The 20016-nt window shown below is 42.1% G+C and overlaps 1 long non-coding RNA gene across 1 annotated transcript; it reads right to left on the minus strand.

Annotated features, from left to right (window-relative positions):
- Window positions 1-452: 452 nt before the first annotated feature.
- LOC113991036 lies at window positions 453-15690 on the minus strand. The gene is made up of 3 exons (XR_005563845.1): window positions 15592-15690; window positions 937-1023; window positions 453-554 (listed from the first exon to the last, which is right to left on the minus strand). It is a non-coding gene; the product is annotated as an uncharacterized LOC113991036 (long non-coding RNA).
- Between the last annotated feature and the right edge of the window lie 4326 nt (window positions 15691-20016).

The raw sequence follows: 20016 nt of genomic DNA on the forward strand, positions 1-20016 counted from the left end.
GATGAATAGAACTTGTTTTTATCAGACTTCTCGGTGTCATACATTACTTCCTAAACATTTGGGATGTTTGAAAATCCCAGATATAAGCAGCTCTATTTCCAAGCCTTCACTGAGGAAGGAGAAAAGGATAACCTTGTCTTTTAAAACATATTTGTCTGTGGTTTCTTGTGTGACAGCAGATTTTTTTTCCACTTGCAATATATACAACAAGGAGAATTGCCAGAGCAGGTCAAACCCAAGGTTGATGAAGGCCAGTCTTCTGCAGCTGGCAGCAGACAGCACCAGCTGCTTCAAAAGAGGAGACAAGAAGTTTCACAGCTAGTGGCAATTTGAAAATTAACCTTTGAGAAGTTTTCTCTCAGTTTCCATGGGTGGAAAATTCATTTACACCTGGAGGTAGGAGGCTTTGCAGGTCTTCCTTTTCTTTCTTTTCTCTTTTTTTTTTTCTTTTCTTTTTCTTTAGGGTTTGCTACTATAATTCTGCCCATTCTTGATACTTGTATACGATCTTGCATCTTTTTGATTCCTGCAAAGCTCTCAACCTTGATGATATCCTGTGCCAAAGAGGTGAATTTAAATTGGTAAGAAACACTGTGTCCTTGTATCAGTACAAAATATGTCACCTTCCAGTCTCAACAAGTCTGTTGTGTTTCTAACAGTTTGTGTTATCAGTGCCTGGTTAGTTGCAAGTTTTAGGCCACAGTTATCATCATCATATCATGGCTAGGCTTTGCGAACGAAGATTTAGGAAGGCTCTATCCACATTTGTTACAGGCACGCTGGTGGCTTATGAGGCCAATACGAGATAGACATATCTGATTGCAAAAGGCACGGTAGAAAGACTCCTTAGATGGCATATTCTGCAAGACACGGTTCTTTCTGCTTAGGCCACAGTAGTTTGTTGTTTACTTGCTGTTATCCCTTTCCTCTTTTTACCTCTCAAGTCCTTGGAGTGCAAGTTCTTCAGAGCAGGCAGATCTTCATACAGCTTTTATACAGCACTCAGTTCACTGCAGACATCAGCTGTTTGCAAAAGAAAAATATTTATCAAAATCTAGGGGAACTGAACATTAGTAACATATTATGACTCTTATTTGACTAAATGTGAGTAGAACAACAAAAAAAATTAACAAAATTAACACCTCTGCACATGAAATGTGTTAACTACATCACTTGCTAACAGTGTATACCAATGTACAAGGGGTCTTATGATCCACCAAAGACTTGAGGTATCTGTAGGAGTTGTGAGGTTGAAGTATTTTGATGGCCATGTGTCCTTCATTACTTCAGGCCTCTGCTCCCCCTTTTGCCAGGGTTTTTTATCTCTAATGATGACTGTGAAAATGATGGCATATTAGACTCTATGAGAGTGTTTTATGCGGACAGAGTCCATCCACTGAGTCTCCTTGAGCTGCTCCTGTTTGCACTATGCAAGGTGAGAACGGGGCACGCAGAAGTGCTATGTTGGCTGGGGAACACGAGCTGCTTCCCTGCTCTTCCTTATGGCTGATCTCTGAACCTTCCAAATTTAAAGACTCTAAGGCTTTGAGGAACCACTACGTTTGACATCAATTTATGCTTTCGCTCGAAGCCTTTCTTATGAATTTGACTTAGAGGCAATAGTTTTCACATAAGGACAAAACTGAATCTGTCTTTGTTGTCTCTTTGTAGGAGATGAGATAGGTTTGCAGTAGAGACTGCATAGGAAAGCATGGGTTTCCTTTACTTTTGTTTAACTCCAAGTGGAGTTGGACAGATTACTGAGAAAGATGAAAAATGCAAGCTCAGCATTAAGTGAAGCATTTTACTGTTCTAATTTACTATTTCTCTTACTATGAAGGGATGCATTTTGATTGTTGCATGGTGCTTTCCTCAGGTGGCATTTTACAGGAAACCTAGCTATGGGTGATAAAGGCTAATCTAAATCTGATGGAAACTTCTGTTTATATAATGTAGTCATTATACACTCAGTGTTCAACTCTGTAGGTATCTGAAAGGATATCTTACCACTACTACAGTTTGGGAAGAAACTCGGATCCTAGAGCAGCTTGTTTTCATGCAGAGACGACTCATAACAACTTTTTACCTCATAACAACAACAGCACAGCTTGTCACTCTGTTTAGTTTTGCTGCAGTCCTAATTCTCAGATGAATGTGGCACACACAGTAAATAAATATAATGTCTGAATGTGCATGTAGGGGGAAGAGATATGGGTATATGTCTCACCATACTTGTGAATTTGTGTGTGAGATTATAGAGTCCAATCAGGGCAACTGGGTTCCAGCTGATCTTTAAAAGTAGGTCTCAGGCTGTATTAAAATTCAAGGTAAATCCATGCCTTTTCACTACATCTAATCCAATGTGATGTGAAGTTGGGGTATAGTTCTGTTGAAAGGAAGTAGCTGAGATTGTTTCCCTTTGCTATTGGTAAAATGGCAGTGATTTATGCCAGCTGAAATCAGGCTGGGTGACATACCTCACAAAAACATGGCATTTCTGGTTTCAAGAAGAGGTGAGTTTGTTTTGTGTTTGTGCCATACTTGCCTGCTTTCAGAGTGCTACTTTGTCAAACAATAGCCTTTTCAGTGCTGGTTTATCAAGTCTTCATGGATTTAATCAGTTTTTGTCAGAAGGTAACATATTTCTTTTCAGCCTAGGCAAATAATTCAATTGCAAAAAAAAATCATTCCATTGCCATAGTTTATCTGCATGATATTTATCCTCAGCACATCGTAGTGGTATCTCAGGAGATCTCAAATGCAGAACTTGTACTAAGAAGAAAATACAAGAACTAATTTTTCTTGGTTTTTTCTTACATTTTTTCTTATTATTCCCATTCTCTGATGAGAATGAGCAACCTTTCCCTGCGCATGCCTGTGGGCTTTGTGCTTGCTGGTCTGGGTGGAGGTACCTGTGCTAGAAGCACTTTTCGTTCAGGCAGAGTGGAAATCTTGGGCACCAGTCAGCCTTTCCAGCACTTCAGCCAAAAAGGAATTAGAGAAGACAGCACAAGGAAGCATAGGTGGGGCCAGCATTCACAAAGAATGGGAGAAGAGGGGAAATATTTTGCTGAATATCATTAACATTTGTCACCTCTTGTATGATGACAAAGTTCTGCCCTACAAATCTGCCCTTGAATGATTCAAACAATGGGTGCAATTTCAAGTGAATCAGGTGATGGGATTAAGACCATTAACTTTCACACAAGCGATCTCCCTCATATTCCAGTAGATCTTTCTGGCCTTGAGGAACAAAAAGAAAGGCTTTCGGGGAGTGAAAATGTGATAGAGGTATTGACTGGGAAAATTCCTACATCTCGGGTCTATTTAATTTCTCTTTTGCCAGTCTATTTTATATTGTTGGGTCCTGCACAGTGCTTTGTCAGTTTCCTTGGCAGAGCTCTCTCATTTATGGTTATCTGACTCTGCTTCATTTTTATGCCCATATCGTAGGTTTATTGGATTGGAAAGTTGACTACAAGCCATCCAGGGAGGCTGTCAGCAGTAGAATATCACATTACTGAAGTGAACAGAAATTCAGCTCCTGTACATTTTGATGTTATTTGCTGAACTAAACAGAAACATTCCAAGGTATTTCCCAGGAGGAGACAATTTTTCACTCAGATATGGTCATGTTATCAACTGGCATGACTGGTCATTTCTAAAAAATGCCCTCAGTATCCTGTAAACTCACATCAAACGTGAGTTAAGAATGTGTGAAGCAGCTGGAATATGGCACAGCTCAATGTAGTTTATACCCTAGGTCCAAATCTGTTTTTGCTCATGAAAGAGAACATCAGCATGATCACAAAGGGAACATTATTACAGGATTTGGGGACCTTGAATTAACCACAGGCTGAAAGTGTACCTAACAACAATTAACCCCAAACCATACTCTAAAGTCTTATTCCGTTTCAAATTCTCCAAGGGATCTATGGTCCAAAAGGTCATTGCATCAAAACTAAAAACATTTCTGTTCAGTCCTGGCTTCTGACTACAAATCTGAGCTGAAGAAAAAGCAATAAAGCTTAACTGAAGCAGCCCTAAATCATTGCTCAATTTGAATATTACTTATTGGTGCAAAATTTCCTAATTTCGTGACTGGGGAAAAGCTGTCTTGCTTTTTAAAGAGAAGGAGTCACATGCTAACCAGAAAGCAGCACAATATATTAAACTGACATTGATTTTGCAAACAATATTTTCTTCATATATTTAAAAAAACCAGCCACATTTTTATCGTGAGAATAAGCTGGTACTGTACATGACATTAAATATAACCTGGATGGAATAGGTAGAGAGGTGGGGAAACTAATAACAATTATAGTTCTTTGTTTGGTGCAAAATCAGTTTATTGTATTGACAGAACACAAAGAAACAGGCTGCAGGATGCTGAAAAGGGAGTCAGGTAGATTGATATTAGAATACATAACTAGGAATAATGGGATAAGTTAAACAGAGAGACCCTCATAACATGAACATCTTGCACTGCAAAACAGTCTCCCCTAGTGTAGTGGTTTGAACCTTGTTTTCCCCAGAGACTAAGAGAAGTGGTAGACCCCAAGGGGTGGAAACCCCTGGAAGTTTTGAAGTTCTGCCCAATGGGCACTCCTGCAGAAATGTAAACATACCACAACCAGACCGGAAAAGAAGAGTTGTAGTTTTGGTTGTTGGGAGAGGTGGCCATGTTGTAGAGCCACGAGGTAGGGGCTCTGAGCCCCTTGGGGCCTCTGGCCCCCTCCCAGCCCCTGGCTGGGGGGCTGCAGGGACCTGGAACAGCATAAAGCTGGGCTAGGTGCCTGTAGTTATGCCGGGAGATGTTTTCTCCATGGGCACAGAGCAGCAGCCGACACTGACCAGAGAAACGGTGGCAGAGAGCCAGAGATAAGAACCTGAACTGGAAGGAGCAGCAGAAGCAACATGCAGCACCAGAGAAAGGACTCCTGGAAGGAGAGCCGAGGAAAGGAGAGCCAGCAACTGAGAGCTACAGAGTTCTTGGGGGTAAGACTGTACCACACTCCCCCAAAACTCCCTTGAGATCCCTCTTGGAGAAGAGGGACATGGACTCCTATTTTGGAGAGCAGTTTTAGACATGCAGCACCGGAGAGAGAGGAGCTGAGAAGCTCGGAGCGTCCCGCAGCTGGACCGGGACGGCCAGATGGAATGTGGGGGGGGCGACCTTGGCTTCCCCCCCTTGCACTGCTGCCACGGTGGCAGCCTGAGAGACAGGGCACAGAGGCCCTGCAAGGAGCTTGAATCTCCTGGAGATACCAGACCGTCACGAAGACCCCCCTGTGTCTTCGTGATATGACGTGGTGAAACGACCTTGTCTGGGGTTACGAAGTCCACGGAAGACCCCTCGGTTGTGAGGCGATGGGGCCGGGGGAGCTTGAATACCTCCCTCGTGGATGCTGGCAGAAAGCCAGCTATCAGCTGCTGCATGCATGAGAAGAAGAAACCTGCTGCCTCAGAAGATGCTGCTGTTTAAGGACTGGAAGGGATCTGTCCTTCTTTCCCTCCTGGACTTTTATTTGGAGGAGAGAAGAGATCTGATCCATTGTAAATACATATGTCATGGTAGAGATAGTTTGTGATCATGTGTATAATGTGATATGGTATTTATTTGTACAGTCATTGTAATATATTCCCTTTTCCCCACTTTGAGTCTGGTGTGTTTTGTCTGGAAAAACCTCTCTCACATTAGGTTGAGATGTGGGAGGGGGGATGGAGCTAGGGAATTGGATGTTGGGGCTATCTCAAACCATGACACCTAGGAAAAGAAGGATTAGATTATTAAATGAGTAATTTAAAATGATCAGAAAAAAAGCTGGAAAATATGCTATAGGGAACAATCCTGGAGACAGACTACTAGAAATTACTCTTCATTGCCTGTGATTATCTGCATTCATATTTTTTTTCCTTGTGTTCAAAATGTGGGAGTGAGGTAAATGGAGGTTGTGCCTTTCAGTTGCTCAGCTACACAAACTGAAAAAATGAGGTTTGATTTCTTAATGACATTACTTAACTGAAAAGCACTGACCTTTTCTTTAAAAAGGAGAACAAGAGACACACTTATAAATTGAAAAGGCAAGGAATTGTCAGCATGTGAGTTTAAATTCAGGGAGGAAGATCAAACACTGGATTCAAGTGCTATGACAGAAAGACCCCTCAGACACCTCCAGCAGTAATGTATGTTTAATCAAGGGGGAACAACTTTTTTCTGGTATGAGTGCTTGGAATTTGTAATTAATTTGTGCAATATTTATTAAAATCTTGACTAAGGAGTTTTCTTTGTCATCCTTTTTATTCTCTCCCTGCTCTCAAGTATCCAAAGAGGCAACTGCTTTTTTGGATATCTTGGGCTTCTTTCTTCATTAAATGTTACATACCATCGCTGGCATAGCTCGCAACCGCATAGGGGTACACAGGCTTCATTCCCATTAAAACGATTAGGGCAAATCTTTCGCTTCCTTCTTTTCTGCTGCCTATCTCAATCCCAAGGAAATACCCGGGAACAACCCTTTGTCCTGACCACCCTTTCGGGATGCAACAAATATATCCAGAACATACCGAACCTGGGCAGTAGCCGCAGGTGAGCCAAAACCAAACAAACAAACTGTTCCAGCCCCTGGACCCACCCAGGGCTCGGGTACCTCTCAAGGCCCCAGCCTGGCTGAGACCCCTATCACTCCACTTGAAGAAAAGTACAAAGATCAGTGTTTACAGAGCCACAGTGCTGTCTACTCTCTTATATGGATCTGAATCATGGGTCATCTACCGCCGCCACCTGCGACTCCTAGAACGCTTCCATCAACGCTGTCTCTGTACAATCCTAAACATCCACTGGTCAGATTATGTGACCAACACATCTGTTCTAGAACAAGCAGCAATCACAAGTATTGAGGTCATGTCGATGAGAACAGAACTGTCCTGGGCAGGACACATCTTAAGGATGAAGGACCACCGCCTCCCTAAGATCCTGCTTTATGGTGAACTTGCCACTGGCTGCCGCAAGAGAGGAGCCCTGAAGAAAAGATACAAGGACTCCCTGAAACAACATCTCAGCCTGGGCCATATTGATCAACATAACTGGTCTACTCTGGCCTCCAATCAGGAGGTCTGGAGACACACCATCTATAAAGCTGCTGCTGCTTTTGAGAAAGCACGCAGGATCACTCTTGAGGAGAAAAGACAATGCAGAAAGAATCGTGTCTTGCAGAATATACCACCTAAGGAGTCTTTCTGCTGTGCCTTTTGCAACCGGACGTGCCTGTCTCGTATTGGCCTTTTTAGCCACCAACGCGCTTGTAACAAATGTGGGTAGTGCCCTTCCCAAATCTTCGTTCGTGCAGCCTAGCCATGAGAAATGTTACATATCTCTGATGATGAGGAGTCATTTGTGCATGCAAACAGAATCAATTACACTTCTATCCACCCGATAGTCTGTTATGCTGCTAGAATGCTCTCCACAGTGGGAATATACTTGATAACTGAGGCACTTCGGATTTTTTGTGATTTCAATGCACGAGAATGGTTCTGCTCCTGAAATAAGTGGAATAGTTATTTACTTCAGTTAGGACACCTTTAGACTTTAAGTCAGGAGAAAGAAACTTAATGCTTCTCCTTTTCCCTGTCCCTTTGTGAGAGACTTCAAATTGCTTTGCTGAAAATTTCCCGTTTCCACTGACTCCTATAGATTAAGCTCAACAGAAAAAAATCGGAGTGAGATATGACCCAAGTAGAAATTCCCTTGTTTATCTGTAGATCAAGATAGTTTTTCAGTCCACTCAACAGCTGTCTTACAATCTTTACTCTGTGGTTACTGAGTACACTTGTCATACAGTAACAGCAAAGTAATCCAAGAGTGCTGTTGGAGTTCTGGTCCATAGGGTTAAATGGGCCCACAGGACCCTTGAAGACAGCTAGTTCTGCTTAGTAGTTACTGACTCCTCCTTTGCACTTAGTGGGAAAGAGTGCCAGGCTGTGTGTATGCAGATTTGGTGGCTCAACGACCAGTGACAGCAATAAAGTGTTTCCTCATTAATTTTGAATTCAGGACCAGATAAGCAGTATGATAGACATAGTAGTCAGGTGCTTTTTCTTTCCTGTAAGACACTGAAAGACAAAGGAGCTTTAGTGTATGCATATATGTGTATGTATGAATGTCCATATATACACATATACATACAATTGCTAGTCTATCTGCTGGCATACCAAAGGCTTATGAAATAGAAGGCAGATGTCACAGACAGATCAAAGATATTTAATTATCAAAGCTTTACCAATGTCCATTGTCTTTGGATGAACAAGATGATTGAGATTTAATGCTTCTAAGTATTCTTTTCTAAGCCTGGGTGAATACACACACACATGGCTAGGCTTCGTGAACGAAGATCTGGGAAGGCTCTATCCGCATTTGCTACAGGCACGCTGGTGGCTTATGAGGCCAATACGTGACAGACATATCCGATTACAAAAGGCACAGCAGAAAGATTCCTTAGATGGTATATTCTGCAATATACGGTTCTTTCTGCGTTGCCTTTTTTCCTCAAGAGTGATCCTGCGTGTGTTTTCAAAGGAGACAGCTGCGTTATAGATGGTGTGTCTCCAGGCCTCCCGATTTGAGGCCAGAGTAGACCAGTGATGAAGATCAATATGGCCAAGGCTGAGATGTTGTTTCAGGGAGTCCTTGTATCTTTTCTTCGGGGCTCCTCTCATGCGGCAGCCGGTGGCAAGTTCACCGTAAAGCAAGATCTTAGGGAGGCGGTGGTCCTTCATCCTGGAGACATGACCTGCCCAACGCAGCTGTGTTCTCATCAGCATGGCCTCAATACTTGTGATAGCTGCTTGCTCTAGAACAGATGTGTTGGTCACATAGTCTGACCAGTGGATGTTTAGGATTGTGCGGAGGCAGCGTTGATGGAAGCGTTCTAAGAGACGCAGGTGGTGGCGGTAGATGACCCATGATTCGGATCCATATAAGAGAGTCGACAACACTATGGCTTTGTAAACACTGATCTTGGTGCTTTTCTTCAGGTGTTTATTACGCCATACTCTTTTGTGGAGTTTTCCAAAAGCACTATATGCCTTTGCTAATCTGTTGTCTATCTCTCCGTCGATCTTACCATCTGAGGAGATGAGGCTACCGAGGTAATTAAACTGTTGGACTGATTTGAGCTCTGATTGGCCAATGGTGATGTGGGGATGATGGGGGACTTCCTGAGGTGCAGGTTGATGGAGGACCTCTGTCTTCTTTAAGCTGGGTGAAGCTGGGTTAAGCCTGGGTGAATGGTGGAGACTAATATTGTTCAAATTACTGAAGAGAGCTCCTAGTCAAGCACAGGTGTGATTACTCATGAGAGAAGTGGGTAGTCAAGTAGGGACTGCTCTAGGGTCAAACAAGATGGTATTGTACCAGGCACTGCTCTGCTGCATAACCCTCCTATCCATTAGCTTGGAAGGTCTTTGGAGCCAAAGTTAATCCCTCTGGTATATTAGAGACACTCCCCATCTGGGAAGCTCACTAGGGCCTCTCACCACTGCTGGGCTGCCAACAACATTAAGAACCCTCTGAATGGCATAAAATGAAATGTTGCTTAGACCCATCAAGAGATTAAATTCCTTTTACACTGCTAATCCTGTGGGGTTTTAGGGATGACCAAGTGCTATTGCCTTATCTTGCCACTTACAAAACTGTGCACGTGACTGAGAGGCACCAGATGTGTGAGAAATCTGGGCAATGTTGGCCTCCTGCACTCCCTCCTCCTCCTCAGCTCTCAGATAACACTGTCCACAACCCTTCCCTCTGCTCCCAAAGCAAAACCCTAAGATCACTATCCCTACTCCTCCACACCACACCACACCACTCCCAGCTCTGGTTCCACATCTAACCTACCAACCCTTGTTTTGCTGGGTGTACAGATACAGCCTGACTAATTCTTACACTGTATGCTCTGAAACAGGAGTGCAGCAAAGAAGGGAGCCCTAACATGCAGCTTGGATAGCAGGCAAGTTACTATTTATAAGTCTCTGCTTTATTGCTACGTATTTCTCTCTTCAGAATCAGTTTGGCAACGTCCAGATGGTCTTGCTAAAACACACATAGCTCAGAAGGAATCCAAACACCCAGTTGTGGGCATAATGCTTGTAAGTTGCACGCAATTTATCTCTTCATAGGGTTTGATTTGATCATCACTGTTAGATCACAAAGGACCCGGAAGCATTTCAGATGTAAATGAGGCTTCCTAAACTTGTTATTCTTATGGCGAAGAGTCTCCCTTGCACGTCACAGATCCAATTAAAAATAATCTTTCCTTCCATTTAAAATGTACATTGTTTCTCTTTTAAAGAAATATGGGGAAAATGCTCACGTGCTGTCAGTAAAAGCTGTATATAGGAAGCCACACCATTTTCTTTTATTTTCATGTTTGTTTAAAGGTAGGCTTAACTGTTTTTTTTTATTTATGAACTTTATTTATAAGGATTGCAGACTGAAAGAAACATTATTTGATCAACTAATATCCCAAATTTTATTCAGCATTTTATCTGGACATTTGTTGTACCTAATCATAATTGTGTTTTGACTCTGAGAAATAAGGGACTAATCTTGTTTTGATTTAAAATTATAAACTTATAACAATTGCAGTCTTGCATAGACCTATTTGAATACCATTGTAATTCTATGAGAGATACTTGGAAACGGGATAGCTGAGCTCTGTGGATAAAGCGCTATCATGCTGCAAGTGAAATTGAATATCCAGAGTACTCGGTCAGTCTTTTCAGTTTGAATGGGCCATAATCAGATCAGAGAGTCTGTGAGACTCACCGTGGGGATTGGACTGCAGGACTGTTTTGAAAAGAAAGCCCAACTGTAGGGTTTAAAACAGGTCAGATATCTGGTCTCTGCACAGACTCTCTCCTGCTTCCTAATTTTTAATGTGGGCATTTGTCTACTACTTTGCTCCAATCACTTTGATTAATCATGCTCAGGGTGAGTATCTCATCGTGGTGAACTAACAGCTTTCAAGTCCTGACACTCTGATACATGGTCAGAGCCTAAAAGGGAGGGGAAACATCCCCTCGACAAACCACTTATCTTGTCCCAGCATGGGCAGCCACAACACAAACTGCAGCTAAGCCACTCCTATTCTCCCAGCACAGCTTTGGCAACTGGTACCCAGCAGGAGCTGTGCTGGGAGCTTGAGCAGCTTGCTGAGAGTGGGCATGTGAGAGTCAGGACTGCAGGAGGGCAGAGGGTGTGGTGGGGTTGCTGTCTGAATCCTCTTGCTTTCTCATTCCTTGGCCCCAAAAACTTGTTTCTGTCCACATTCAACACCGAGGAGGAGAATGGGGGAATACTCTCTTGTTGCTTTAGTTTATGTTGCATGCCTGTCCTATTACCTTAGTACATGTGTTGTTTTATAAAATTATCATCATCTTTCCTTAAGCCCATTTGTAGTTTTTGACTCATTTCCATCAGTAACAGCTGGCAAGGAAGGGATTTCTTCCTATATTTCAATTAAATATTTTGATGCTTTAATTTTTCGTTAGAGGGTCATTTTTAAACTTAGTTAATTTGAGTTGTTAAAAAGAAGAAAATCAGTTTAGCTGTTTCCATGAAAAAGAATTTGTATCAGGGGAGGTGTGAGCAGAGAGTGTCCATTTGCTGAAAAGCTCCATTGCATCAAACCCCAGGTATATTACATCAGTATGATGTTAGCACCCAGGAAGAATTTGCAAACCTGTTTGTTTTTGTATGAAGCTGTTATCTTTCATAGCACAACAGGGAAAACAACGGCCTTGAAAAGACTTTTGTGCTGGATAGACATGAGAGGGTTCTCTGTTGGCCTCCCACTGAGCAGGCACAGAACAGTGTCTGTGCCATCATGTTTGAGGGATGGTGTTAGGTACGTTTCTGAGACAAATGACTGTGACTGCTGCCTGCAATGGTGATGGATGAGGCTACGTGGCCCAGGCTTGCCCTGTGAAAGGCTGGCTGCTGCAGCAGTGAGGCAGAGCCTTTCTGGGCTGCTCAGGCATGTATGTAAAACAAGAATTAAATAACATGTGCTTTCCTCATTTTAACAAAATGAGAATATGAGACCTCTGGGCAAGCATCTGAATTTCCTGTAGCAAGAGGGGTATGTAGGGTTTTGAATGATAAACCCTAATATGTAGGGTTTTGAATGATAAAAGCTTGTGCCTCTTTGCTTTTCCTAAGGCTATGCCTGTGACCCTGACAGGGTTCTTCTCCCAGTACCACTGAGCAAACATTCTCATACTGTATTTTGCAATGAGTGAGACAGGGATGAGCTGGGCCTGCAGGATGTGTGTGGGTTGTGGCTCTATCACTCCCCACAGCAATGGAGAGAGTGGGAGACAGTCTTGCTGCACTACAGCTGACCCCTCATGCAGGACATGGCTGAAGGGGCCAGATAGATAAAGTAGGGCAATGTGTGACATTTGGAGTCCTGACGTGGGAGAGGAGGGTGAAGTGGGACCTGGAAGGATGGACACTTCTGTCCCTCACTGACCAAGGGTCTTGGCTGGTCTGAGGAGTTACTCATGGTCTCTTTTACACGTGGCATTGTCTGTCTGCTGTGAGGTGTCCTTCCTACCCAGGGCAAAGCAGACCACAAACTCCAAAGGCTCCTCCACCACAGCTCAGTTCATCTAATCCCTGCTGATGGTTACAGATGAATCCCCAGCAGTTTCATCCTGCAGGATACTGTGTCCTCTGTTCCAGAGGGAGTCACAGGGTTCAGTATATCACTGGTGAAGGTGCAATGATAAGAAATCTGGATGATTTGTCCCCTCTAGTGATGGTCTGTCCATTCAGACAGTGACACAACATGTTTGTGCTGGTGAGGCCTTTAGTTGGAAAATCAACAAGCATAGCCACCATCATGGAGAGGGGAAGGTGATATATCCATCTTTTAGCAGTGCCTAAAGTTAGGGTGTGGGCCAATTTTCATAATTTTTGTTTGATTTTTATTTTGTCTTTTCTAAATTCTTTTTGAGCAATGAAATAGCTCATGATTCCGGAAGAAGAAATTCTTCTACCTTGAATATTTAACCTGAAATATTAAAATAATCTTCTGGTTTAGCCTCTCTAGACCTCAGGCAAAAATGGTTTTCATTTGGTACCCAGCTAATTAGCTTGCTGAGAGATGTTAATAATTAAGCTAATAATTACTACACCTTTGCAATGGATCTTGAGGTAACTTTAATGCAGGTAATTTAAAGATAAAAAAAATTATTTCTGCATTTTTTTAAGTAGAATAAAATTATTTTTATATTTATATTCTATCTCTGTTTCAGATTATAAATATGAACCAAAACACATGAAAGTTCCATAACTATTGACCAGAAAGGAAAATTGCCATGCTTCAGTATGGCTCACAGAGAAGGTTGAGAAAATGATTTCATTTCTTAGTAAGGTCTTTTTTGAGTTATACTGCTCCTTCAGTTGGGAACAAAGCACAGACAACTTCATTCACAGTTTATCCTCTTCTCCCCAAGTAGCATTTAGCCATTAGTGGCCAGCAGTTTTGGGATGTGCAGAATTGGCAAAATAAAATACAAAAATTAATTCTGTTAAAAGTACAGAAATAGTGAAACCCAAACTTCAACATATGCAGTTTTGCTCTTCATCATCACTTTCTTCACTCAGAGCTGCACACACTTTTAATGGGCCAGCAGAACCTTGGAACAACCCCTTTTTGCAGATGGGGACATTGGAGCAGAGTCATCAAGTTACTTCCCTAAACTTCACTGTGACCTGTCACGTGTGGATGGCAGAGCTGGGCACCAAGGGAACACCATTTATGAGAGTTCATGTCTCGCCCTTTCAAGCAACTGCAAGCAAAATGCAGAAGTAAATGACTTTGCTCTGTTTTGGAGCTGAGGGACATTCTTTCCCATCCCACCACTCTGGGGTTACTGCACCGATGTGATTTATACAGTAATTAAATCTGCAGAATATAGTTAGGTGCCTAAATGCTTTTTAAAAGATGAGTCCTTGAGGCCCAACATTCCAAGGCACTGACTCCCACTGGTACCCACACAGGCCAGTGGAGCATTGGCGCTTTAGCCACAGCATGGCCTTGAGCCAGAGCGCTCAGTGCCGTGTGGGAGAAAGCCCAGAAAGGCCTCTCTCATTGCACAGCAAGCTATTTCCTGCTAATTTGTACAACTTTGAAGCAGGAACACAGCAGGGGATGGTCTATCCCCTTGCTGAATAGCACCCTGAAAATTATTGTTGCAGGTAGGTACAGGGAGACTGACAAGTGAAATGCTATTTTCTTAGGCCAGTCGGTGCCAGCTCACTGATTACTTGCTGTATTTGATCTGACGTCTATTTGGAGTGACTCATTCCCTGCAGCCCCAGGAAAATGTGCTCTCTATAAGCATTTTAGAGGCTCTGTTGCTCAGTGTTAAGAAACAGAAGGAAATTCCTTCCAAATGTGTTTCACCAAAACGGTGAGCTAAATTTTCTGAAGACATCAAGCCTGTTAGGAAAAGGTCCATTGCAAAACAAGGCATACCTATATGACCATGAGAGAAGAGGAATTTAGTTTTCAAGCAAAGGCTGCAAAATGGCTAAACCATGTTGTAGTTAAAAAGTAACATTTATCTGTATATGACAGGGAGAAACGGATTTCATGCTGGCTCATTAGCACCCTGTCTTGCTCCCCACCTTTTTCCTTCAAAGAATTAAGTGGAAAATTTTCTTGCCTTTAAAACCAGAGGTGTGTGCTATGGTGACATTTTTGCCCGTATTGTGTTACTTTATACTTACCCATGTAGGACCTGGCATCCTGTGACAGGAGCTGAGGTGGTGTGTGGATGGGCTCCCCGCTCAGGTGCCAGAAAGAACATGACACATCGTAAAAAGGATCCAGATGAACTGGGGGAGCTGAGCTCCCAAATACCACTCACATGTGGTCTTGATGGATCAGGGTTGAACAAGGTAACAGAGCAAACACCTGAAAGCCAAACTGGCCTAATGAATGCTCCATATTATTCAAAACAGAGGTGATTATATTTTAATGTTAAAAAATGTGCATTATTTAAACTTAATTAGGCAAATGGCTTAACTTTAGATTTGCAGTGGAGTGAGGCAAAGTAGAATTATAGCTTCCTTTTACCTTTCTTTGGACCGGAGCAGCGCTGAGTTCAAACCTGTAAAAGCATATGTCAGCGAAGACTCCGGGTGAACATTTTTTTGTCCAGGTACATGGGGAGCAGGGAGGAGCTGGTGGAGTTACTTGGACCAAACATACTCACTAAGCCCATTTCTGTTTTCAGGTGTTGCTGACTGAGGTAAAAATTGGTACAGGTATGCGACAACTTAGCAAGTTTTTAAATAGCCCAGGATGCTGCAATGGGGCAGGGCCTCTTCCAGCACCCCCAATATTTTCCTGTGCCATCGCGACTTCCTGTGCTTCCTATCTCCCATTCACTTCAGTTCCTTTAAGGCATTGCCTTTCCCAGTCTAGCACAGAGGCAGTGGACTAGGCAGTGGTTAGACCAAGAAGGGTGGATCAAAGATTTAGCGAGATAGGAGATTTAACAAGTTTCACCTCTACTGACCTCATTCCCAACTAGATTCTTTCCTCTGGAGCCAAGGCTCCATGCAGGGCAGCTTCTTCTGCTGCTGGTCACCTTCTTACAGATAATCTGACCTTTTCTTTCTGCAATACTGATAACATAAAAAAAAAGTTATAGATTGGACAGCAAACCGCTTTTCTTGAATGTTTAGAGGTATCCTACAAAAATGGGACCAGGGCAGTTTTGGGGAGGGTGGACAGCCAAGGGGCTGCTGCTGCTGAGGTATGGTGCCCACTCCTTCCCAGGACAGGTGGACATGGCTTCCCCAGCACTGTCACTGCAGACCTGATGGGGGATCTCATCACGTGTACTCCTTGAGCCATGCAAATGGAGAGGATTTCGGCTAAGCTCCCCAACAGCACAAGCTGACCAGAAATAATTTTAGTATTCTGCAGGTTAAATCAGAGTTCCTTTCTTCCTTCTTTGTGTGTCGTGTTCTGATCAGTGCTCCTTTGTCTTGGCAGGCAATTGCTGTTCCTAATTTGTATAATAAAATCTGTTGTCTCCTTGGACCAGAAGTTTTTCTCTGAACTACATAGACACCACTTGTTACTGAAATGTGTGACATTCATTTTGTGTGTTTGTTCTCAGGAAATGAAATGAGCAGATTTTTCATTTTGTTCCTGTGGTTTTGCTAAGCCAGCAGGCCATATTTTATCAGTACCAGACTTGTAAGCATCCACTCTTTTGAAAAATTTGAACAGAATTCCTGCTTTCCTCAGTGTAAATACAGGGGGAAAGCAGCAGGAACTGTGACTCTATATTTTATAATGTCTCATTCTTCCTATACAATGAGTTGCATCAAAGCAGTCCTGAGAAGGGGGCAGTGTGATTACACACATTTTTACAGGTGGGACAGCTGAGGCATGGCTTAGTGGTAAAGCTGGAATAGAGTTGAGATGCTGGGACTCCAAAAGTTCAGTTTGTCATGTCACACAGCCTCCCTCACAGTGCTTGCATTAACAGGGTCTGACAACCCCTTGAACACTGCTGAGTTTATCCTTGTAACACACTCATGAAGTACTTTGTTTATGCAGGTGGGCTACTGAAGCAAGTATGTGTGCATGTACTTTAGGAGCAGAGAGAAAGAGGGAGAAACATATTGCAAACCCTGATCTAATGGGAATAAGAAAACTTGATTAATTTTAAACATTCACCTTCTTGCTCTGCTCAGTTTGGCCCAAAATGTTCTAGTCTTAGTATGCCTATTATTGACTTGAGGCCCTGGTCTTCAGTGAAATGTGTAGTTGCTCTTACTTGGGACTCCCAGGTAGAGCCCAACAGCAACCTCTGCCCAAGGCTGAACATGGGCTCAGAAGGTCTCAGCATACCAAGTTCTACAGAGCTGTGTCATTCTTCCCCAGTGCTGATGGGCCTCTTTTCTGGGGACAGGGGTCCTGCCATGTCCTGAATCCTCCTCAATAAAATTTTAGCCATGCAATCCTGGTGGCTCCCCAAAATAGTCCTCATTTTGTACTTTGGCCAATGAAGCAGCTGTCTTGGGGAAGGACTGCTCCAGAGAGTGGAAAACACAACAAACTTGCAGTGGAGAGTAAGTGTGAGAAAACCTTTGCTGGTGTCAAGGGGCTGGCCCAAAACTTTGTACGCCTTTATTATCTTCCTGGGGCAAAGAGGTCAGAAACCACCACTGAAATAGCAAAATACCTCAAGAACACTATGCAGAAGGGTCTCCTCTTTAAATTTGTTGCTAGAGTAAGGGAAGGGCACATGAAGCTATGGATTTATATTTGTAAGGATCCAGTAATCTCAGGGCTTTAAGAAGCTGATAAGGGAATGTGGTTGCTGCATGCAGGGAGTGAGTGAGAGAGCAAGCAGATCTGCAGTCTGGCTTCTGAACTTGTTTCACTTCTGCAAGCATCCTCTCCCCTCACGCAGAACCTGATTATGAAAAGTTCGTATGGCTGCAGCAAATTTTAGCCTATAAATATATTAATTCTTTTTTTGTGCACTTTGTGCATCATTGCAGTGCTTCAAATGTTGTCTCAATATGTTGTTAATTACTGAATCATTGAGAACATACAGGAAGAAGTAAGTGGGCTGAGAAACAGTTTTGGTTTTGTAATGCTTGACTTGAGTCTGTGCAGTATTTAACTTCCAGTCTATGAAGCATATAGGTTATAATAATGTTTGACATGGATGTCTAATCTGTTCATCTAGCTAGAATGGATCCTATTTCCCTTCTGCATTTGTCTTCATCTGTTCAAAACTATGGGAAGATTTCTGTCAAAAATGAAGAGAAGGTTTCTCTTTTCAGAAAGGGTCAAAATAGAATATCAATTTATATATTCTAAGGTCAAAAGTACAAGAACAAACGCAGAGTTATCATAATTTTGACAGCTATGTTATCTTTCTAGTAAGAAAAAAATTCTCAGAGAATTTTCTCTATTCCTTTCACAGAATATATTAGAAATTAGGATACTAATGGGTTTTTAAAAAATATTACAGTCTCTCTTTTTTATGTTAATATGTCAAACTACTTTGAGCAAAAACAAAAAAGTAGAAACAATGAGAAATTAATGTATTAGAATTTGATTTTTAATTCTGAGTACTGCAATATTTCTAAAATGTAGGCGTACAAGTGTACAGGTTACAATCTATCTCCATATTTATGCTTGGGGATGTGAAAAAGAGAATGTAATAAGTGATGTTGGCAACAAAAAAGAGTGGGAGATGAAAAATTGTCAAAAGGCTGGTCATCAGCTATCCTTCAAAATGTCTTTATAATGAAAAATATGCTACTCTATTCTGTGATTTACACTTTTCAAATTATCTTGGAATGAAAAAGTGCTGTCAAAATATGTGAAATAGAAATACATTTTTTCAAACAATTTTATTGCTTAGAGTCTTACCCCAAAATACCCAATAATCAATATTTGTCTAATCTTTAAAAGCTTCTCTTATTTATGTGGCTTCTGGTTATATTTTTCATATTTTTATGAGGTTCAATCAACAGAGAGGTAAGGTTCACAGGTTCACTGGCTGAACTGCCTCTCTGCAGGGACAGTTACCCAGAGAGATTCCAGCTGAGCTCATACAAGGAATAAAGGAGAATTTGTCTTGGCTTTAATCTGGACTGAGCTCCCTGGAATGTCAAATTGGAACTGGCTGCAAAATGGAGACAAATTTTCATTTTAAAATTGGCAAGATAAAACTTGTCACCATTTCCCTCCTCCCTTGCCCTCAAATTTCAGCAGTGGTAATATGAACAGAGGTGTTGTCAAGCTGAGTAAATGTATTTAGAGACTTACTACAAATGTAGTCCTGGCTGTTTGCTTTTAAAGAGTGGAAAGACAGATTTATACACAAACTTCAAAAGACCCGAAAACTGCTCCTCTTTTTGTGGGTAAGAGCAGATGCCAACAATCAGCTCTAGTACTTAAGTTAATGCCAACTTTGGACAGCTGCAATTTATACAATTATTCCTTTATACTTCCTAATGCTGGAGAGATTATTGCTTTCTTATAAAAAAGTGATTTTTTTCCCCCTCATTTTAAAGGTACAGCTCAATGCAAACACAGAATAGGGTTGCAGAGGCTTTCAAACCATCAACCAGGGATAATGAAGTGACCCACTTAAACAGGGGCATCTTTCCTGAAAGACAGGTAGGAAGTCTTAGCACTGACCTGACTGCACATGCTAAAGAGGTTACCACTGCTTTAGCAGTTAGACCAAGGTTAAGAGCTTTTGTAAATCATATTCTAGAAGTAGACGCTATTTCTCACAGATCCTGTTTCGCAAAGCCTGTTCCCCTTGGTCCCTTATCACCCAGATGAAAGTGATCTCAAGTTGTCCATTATTGTGATACTCTGCCAAAGCCACACTAAAGCTGCACAGACCTTAATGCAAGAGTAGGATGTGAAATGGGGATGGTCCAGATGCATTGTAAGGTTTAGCAAAAGGAATAGAAGAGTTAGAACATCTGAACTCTATTTTCCAATTGATTGTGACCTCTAATATCATAGAACTGTAGAATCATAAAATGACCCAGGTTGGAAGGGACCTCTGAAATCACCAAGTCCAATCACACTGCCGTGGTTACTAGACCATGGCACTAAGTGCCACATCCAGTCTCATCTTAAAAACCTCTAGGGATGGAGAATCCACCACTTCCCTGGGCAGCCCATTCCAATGTCTGATTACCCTCTCTGTAAAGGTCTTTGATAGGACATTTTGGGGTTTTGGGCTCTGTTCTGGAAACTTTTCATGTGAACTCAGCAAAAGTAAAGTCCTCACTGGGCTAATTAGAATCTTCTGGGACACAGACTATAATTTCTAATTAGTGTCAGTGGAACTGCTACATAAAAACTGAGGTTACAGGCTATTTTCAAGAGGTTCTTCATATCAAGGAAAATTATTTTTTTTTTTAGGGCCAAATAGAATGAATGC

This window comes from Pipra filicauda, unplaced genomic scaffold (genome assembly GCF_003945595.2).
Source record: "Pipra filicauda isolate LSUMZ 115617 unplaced genomic scaffold, ASM394559v2 scaffold25_size4600443_pilon, whole genome shotgun sequence".
Taxonomy (NCBI): domain Eukaryota; kingdom Metazoa; phylum Chordata; class Aves; order Passeriformes; family Pipridae; genus Pipra; species Pipra filicauda.